Consider the following 7,505-nt stretch of genomic DNA (forward strand, 5'->3'; position numbering starts at 1 on the left):
GTTTCCCATCTTAACTTCCCTTCTGAAATGATCTTGATAACTTTTTGTCTGTCCCACCAAAAAGTAAATCCCAAGAAGACAGGGACCCTGTCAGTCTTGTTTACACACTTTGTCCCCAGCACATAGAGCAATGTTAAGGCACATAGCAGCTGCTCAATAAATGTTTGTTGAACAAACTGATGAATTTCCCAAAGCACCTCAATTCTTGCATTGCACAGTCCCCCCTGGGTCCATGGACCAGAAGGAACGGGGCAGCTTCTACAAATGTTCATCAGCTCCTAAAAAACACTGAAACTTGGGAGAATCCTGAACCTCTGTGAGCAATGGTTTTGAGGCCAACAGGAATTTCCAGGATGGTGTTCCAAACCTCAGCAATGGGAAACGCTTTAATTTGCCATAGCATTTACCTACGTATAGAAGGAGAAGTGTGGAAAAGATAGAAGATGGAGGGGGTTCAAGTGCACCCATGTAAATATGGTCACCCTAATAATCTTCCTATTCCAGGCAAATGTGGTGATGTGACCAGAACAATTTTGGGGACATGGGAGGGGGAGCATTCCCTGGAGACTTTGCTCCTTACATTGGCACTCAAGGCTCCTCACACACTTGCATCAATTTCCCCTCCCGGATTTCTTCTCATCCTTCTCTTTATGCAGCCTGTGTTCAATGGGTCCTGAATTGTTTGTCATGGCCCCTCTCCCTACATGCTTTCCCACGCCTGCCCCTTGACTCTCTCTGTGCCTTCGACCTAGAACGCCCTTCCCCCATCTGTGTAGGTCCAAAGACTACTCACCATCAGGGCCTGATTCAAAGATCATCTTCTTCTCCATCTTTTATGACATCCACCCTTACCTGGCAGTGACCTCTCCCCCCTCTGAACAACCTGGATATTTTTTTCTTTTCCTTATCACGTTCTACTTGATATCAAGCCCAACTTCAATCTCCTTAAGGGCAGGAGCTATGTCTCGTTTTTGTGTCCTTCACTGCCCCTAGCACAGTCATTTTTGCAATGAGTTAATCATGTTTCCTGGACATACACACCTTCAAGTCATTAGCTCTGGGCAAGAATGGGGCAGTGTCAGGAAGCTATGGTTAATCAGGGTCCATAAAGCTACCTTCCTCTTTCCCAAGACTTGAGGAAGCAGTGGTGTGACTTATGGAACGGGCAATCAAGACCAGTGTCTGCAGGACACCACGTGTCCCAACGAAAGGTCCAGAACACAAACTGAACTCTCCCTTTTCCCTTCAGATGTTTTCCTGTTGGGTGGCCAAAAGCCCGAAACGGCCGAATTCCTGGGTGCTCTACAGACTGCTCCCCTTCCCAACTTTCACAAATGTTTTATTCCAAAACTCTGTCCAAATAAAAAATCTCCAAAGAAAGTCAAGTGCTAACACTGAACACATGACTCTGAGAACTAGAGACACGAGTGGAAACAAAGACTGTTTTTGCCAGGTAAATGTTGTCAAATATAGAACACGCAAATATATCTCAAGTGGGTTGTAAACAGAGCGTGCATCTAACATGGGGTCCAAATTCACTTGCAAGAAGATGGTAACTGGTTTTGGAGAATCTCACACACATTAAGCCAAGGATCCTCCCTTTCTGCATGATTCAGGAGATTTGGAAATGTTCTGCGAGCAATGTGGTTTTAAAATGAAGCCCAGTACAAGCTTTTGATCTATATGGGATAGAATGTGTGCATGTGCAACTCTACTGAGTCAATGGGCTAAATTTAAACACTCCTCACGTACAGAATCTGGATTTATTATTTTGCTTTGGGACACACACATCTTTTGAGTTTTCTACATCTATGACACATGGAGAGGTGAGGTAGGGGGCCCATGATCTTTCTAAGGCCAACACCCAAGTGTGGCCTTGGCAGTTTTGAGGCCATTGTCATATTTTCAATAAGCGATTGCTGTTAGAGGGTGAATCAGTAAAAATCTTTCCCTGAACTCATCGTGGATTGAACAGGAGGAAACACTCCATCACTGAAAAGTGACACTAATGTATTCTATTAGATTTGCTTATCATGTTAAAGAGCATATTAAAAGGAAATGTTTGGAAAAGGGATGCCATAACATGGTATGATGGATTGAGAATTCCTAATTTGGAAAAAATGTGCTAAGACATGATTGATGTGAGTGACCTACTTTGTTTTATAAGAAAGTATGAGTTGCCTCAGGCTCATTGGTACACATATATGGAAAAAGTTGTTTTTTTTCCACATTAAGTTTTTATTAACATTTTCAAAAGAGCAGAAACACCATAGAAGGATATAAGTTGTGACTTGTCAATGCAGATGTGATTGTAGTCATTTGCTGCTTAGAAAAGCATTATCCCCTTGCTGGAACTGTTTCTGCATTAGGAGTTTCTTGCCAAGTGAACACCTGATTGGGAGAAACATGACACCTTTTTTACTGATAAAAAATGACAGGGAAGGTGCTGTTTTTTTTTTTTCAAATATTTATTTATTTTATTTATGGCTGTGTTGGGTCTTCGTTTCTGTGCAAGGGCTTTCTCTAGTTGCGGCAAGTGGGGGCCATTCTTCATCGCGGTGCGCGGGCCTCTCACTATCGTGGCCTCTGTTGTTGCGGAGCACAGGCTCCAGACGCGCAGGCTCAGTAGCTGTGGCTCACGGGCCTAGTTGCTCTGCGGCATGTGGGATCCTCCCAGACCAGGGCTCGAACCTGTGTCCCCTGCATTGGCAGGCAGATTCTCAACCACTGCGCCACCAGGGAAGCCCCAGAAGGTGCGTTTTTATTTAAAGCACAAATGGATCTTCTGCTCCTTGTAGGTAGCAAACTCTTAGAATGATTAACATTTCATGGTGCCTCCTGGCCACCTTCCTGCTGCACAGAGCAAACAAGATTGAAGCTGAGTTAATCATTTTATTTCTACTTTAGAAGCTGGAACCCCAAGCTGAGGCACGCAGTCATCAAACGAAGCTGCTTGGTCTGGAAGTCAGGAACTTCTGGGTTATCTCAGGAAACGGAAGGAACTGAGATCCAAGGAGGGCTGGTGGCTGACAGAACACTCTTAAAATAATGTTGCCAGTGAGTTTCAGTACTTAAGAAATGCCTATGGTATAATGTTCATGGAAGAAAGGGAGATATGATGAAGAAATATGTATTAAAAAGTGGAGGTAGGAGAATAAGCTTTCTGACGGGCAATTTCTCCAGTTTATCACAAAAGCCTTAGATTTCTGCCTTTGGATCCAGAAAGTTCACTCCTAGAAATTTCTTCTAAAGGAATAATCACAACTATTCACAAAGATTGAGGTAATAAGATGTTCAGTATCGATTTATAATATTAAAAAATGGACTCAACCTAACTGTCCAAAGTTAGAGGATTGCTTAAATAAATTCATATATTTAATACAGACATTAAAATGATAATGTAGAATAGTAACATGGAAAAAAGGTTTATAATATTTTATTAAGTAGGAAAAGTGATTTAGAAAACAAATTATGATGCTATTCGTAAAATTAGATATGCATATGTCTACTTAATTCTTAGACATATACGTCTGTCTACTTCAGTAGATATATGTATAATGTTATATATTATACTATTTTAAAATATATATGTGTGTGTGTGTGTATATATATATATATAAAACATATATTTTTTTGAAGGACATTCATCAAAATCTTAAAAATGACTACTTCTGAAGAATAGATTTTACAGGTACTGTTGGTTTCTTTCCTTTTATGTTTTCATTTTCTACAATAGACATGCTTTATTTTGGTAATAAGGAAAACAGTTATTAAATGGAAAATCCAAGAGACTCAGCTGACTATAGAAACAATAACCAGTTTTCTCATATAATAGTAATAAGTTAAAAATATAAAATGAAAATTATTCCATTCACCACAGCAAAAACAAAACAAAGCATAAATCACCCACAAAACTGAAAATACAATGACTTATTCATGCAAGAAATCTCTATCACCTGTGTAGAAGCAAATACTGAAGTACATCAAAGAAAATCTAAATGGAGTAAATTACTGTATTTCTGCTTGCGATGGCTAAATATTGTGAAGGTTTCAATTCTCCCCCAAATTAGTTTATAATTTTTATGCAATTTCAGTAAAATTTCTGATTAAAAGAAATGGAAAATTGATTCTAAATTTTCCCTAGGAGATTAGATACATGAAAATTTTTGTAAAAGAGGAAAATGAGAGGAGACTTGCTCTACTGGATTTTAAAAAATATTACAGAGTCAGAGCAATTAAGCACTGTGATAATGTAGGAATATTAAATAGATAAATGAATAAAATAGTATGTAGAATAGAATAAAATAGGTTAATGAAATAAACTGTATCTATGGGAACCTGGTATATGACAAAGATTGTATTTCTTGTTAGTGGAGAAGGACTAGATTTTTCCATAAACGATGCTGGAATAGTTATCCACTTACAGTCACAGAAAAAAATCCAAATGTATTAAAGATGTATACATTTAAAAATTATTAAAGTTTGAAAAGAAACTTAAAAATAGGAACTCTATAATCTTGAGAATGAGAAAGGCCTTTCTTGAAAAGAGATATACCTCAGAATCCAGAAAGGAAAAAACTAACAATTTTACCTGCATAAATATTTAAATCTTTGGTGTGGGAAACACACACTATAAACAGATGACAAACTAGGGGAAAATGTAATGTATGACAAGCAATAGATTAAGGGCTTTACTATAAAAAGTGCTGTTTTAAGGTAAGAAAAAGACCATCATTCCAATAGAAAAACTTGGGAGGACACACAAGCAAGCTTTTTACAGAAGAAGAAACACAAGTAGCCACTTAACATGCAAAAAATAAAAAAGATGCTCAGCCTCATGAATAATCAAACAACTTAAAATTAGAACAAAATTTTATTTTCACTCATTGCTACCAAAATTTTAAAAAGGAATGATAATATTCAACATATTGAGGACATAGAGAAATATTTTTGATCCTGTAATTTCACTTCAGGGTTTACCCTGTGGAAATAGTCACAAAATTGTCCAATGCTGGAATACTCTGCAGTTGGTTGAAGGAAGGGGTAGACCAAGAGAACATTGACATTGACAGAGGGCAAGTCCAAGAGAACAATGTATCTGTGTCATCCCAAATTCTGTTGAAGAAGTGAGCATAGCTATTTGTATATTGAGAAGAATTTTTTATAGCAGACTGTCCATGGTCGTAGGATGGGGGAGGCACCGTCACTGACTTTGTCCTCTTCTATCACATTTACATGTTTTCTGAGCACGCGTCACTTTTAAAATAAAAAGCAATGCTCCTCTAACAGCTGAACCCAGAGAAAGGAGGTGACCTGCCCAAGGTTGACAGCACATGAGGACCAGAGGTACTGTGCCCCAAGAGTCCCTTCTTCCTGCACAGGAGCCCGCGGACCCAGGCATAGCCTCTCCCCTAGAGGAGCCCGTAAGCGCCCTGAAAACGTCTCTTGACCCCAGCTGTCAGGCGTACAAGGCATTAGTTTAATGGGTTTCAGGGCACGGTCTGAACCCCCAGTAGTGATGGGGCCTCCCCAGATCCGTCTCCAGGGGCTACTCGGCCAGGGCCAGTGCCAGCTTGCCCACTTGCCTTGTGAGGGAATCTTCGGGCTCAGGAACGACCCTCCAGCCCACAAGCGGTGAGCGGGCCAAGAATTCCTTCCTCCTCCCCTACGACAGCTCCCGCACTCGCTACACTGGGAAACCTCACACAGCTGCGTGGCAAAGGGTTCTTCCCGGTGGGGTGGCAGACGTAAAGGGGAGACAGCAGGAAAACTCACCGCTTCAAAGTGTACAACACCATCAACGTGTAGCTTAAAGTGCTTGATAATTTATTTTCCACCCGTTACCTCATTTGATCTCCATCTTCATCTTCTGAAGGAAGAAGAATCAGCGGGATTGTTATTATTCCCATTTTACAGAAGAAACAACTGAGGCTCAGGAGGTTGAGCTGTTGGCCTGTCACACAGCTAGGAGGTGTGGAAAGGGAATGAGAGATTGGGTCAGCTTGGTGCTGATGCTCTGCTCCGGCCACGCTGCTTCTGCTCTTCTGGGAAAACACCCACCGACCCTTGGCCCATAGAAGCAAGTTACCTTTGCTCAAGATTGGCTGGGACCCAGGGCACAGTCTAGGATGACTTTTGATCTCTATCCCCTGACTCAGTGTCTAGTGTGCCTGGGCCTCCGCCAGCAGCTTTCTGCTCCTTGGTCGTTAAGACCGTATGTGCTGATTCTCTGGGGGGCCCTGGAGAAGGGCACAGATCTGAGGGTTTCTAACCGAGGGTATTGTCCTGCCCAGGAGAGGCCTCTAACCACTGAAGCCCTGCTCTGTAAGCCCTAGGTTTGATCGATTCACACCTGTGCTCCCACAATCTAGCAAAGTGCCTGGCAAACAGTAGATGCTCACTAAGAGTTTGCTGAATCAGAGGATTGGCTGTAAGGACCTGGGTCCCATCTCCAGTCCTCCTAGAGATCACTCTGACCTCAGGCTATCCCTGTCCCCACCAAGACTCCTTTTTCCCCATGTAACATGGATGTGGTTAGTCTCTAGGTCCTGAAGCTACCCAGCATGGCTAGGGGCCCTACTGCCAGCTTAATTTCTGAATGAAGGGGCTGGAAGAACAGAGGCCAGCTTTATCCCAGAGATTTAGAGCCAGAGACTGCAGAGAAGTGGAGGAGGATCTCCATGCTTCTGTTCTGAGTCCACCTTCCTGGCAGTTTCATCAGCTTCAACATCCCCAAGAATCTGACCCCAACATGCTCCTTAAGGCCAAGGGCTTTGCTTGCCTTTTCTGTCCCAGCACATGGCAGGTGCCTGTGAACAAATGCGGTCTCCTCTTGTAACAACTTGCCACAATAGAAATCAGAAGTTTAGGAGTGGAAATGAGGTTATAGGATATACAGTTCAGCTCTCGCCATTGAACCCAGAAGCAGCAAAAGGCCTGCCTAAAGTCACAGAGAGAGAGACAATGGAACAGATTCAGCCGGAATGCATGAGCTGATTTTCAGAGATCAGCTGAAGCTAGGGCTAGCTCACTTGGCTTGGTTTGGGAACCAGGGGACCCTGCTGGGATCCACCCATCATATACCAGAACCCCGGCATTGGCTCCAGCTGAAGCTCAATTGCTGCTGGGAGATGCATGGTGCTCTCATAACGAAATCATATCTTTTGCAAAGATCCTTGAGGCTACTTAACTGTGAAATAATTACATGTGCCTCAGAACTGGGAGATCAAGGGTTTCTACCCAACATCCCATGATGCTCTTAAAAAAGGTTTCACTATAAACTGCAGGTGGGGTGGGGAGAGGCAAGATTTCTGAGCCAGGACACCATGTTTTAATTCCACCTTTTATGTTTTGGCATCATCTCATCTATATGTGTATATGTCTCTATGGACATATTAAAACAACATTATAGGAGATTAAAAGAGTAACAATTGTCATCCATAATTATATTGCTATAACTCAGTTGTACCCACATGCGTGTGTCTCCTTGTTTAATTACATAAGCA

The sequence above is a fragment of the Eschrichtius robustus genome, chromosome 7, assembly GCF_028021215.1.
Source record: "Eschrichtius robustus isolate mEscRob2 chromosome 7, mEscRob2.pri, whole genome shotgun sequence".
Taxonomy (NCBI): Eukaryota; Metazoa; Chordata; class Mammalia; order Artiodactyla; family Eschrichtiidae; genus Eschrichtius; species Eschrichtius robustus.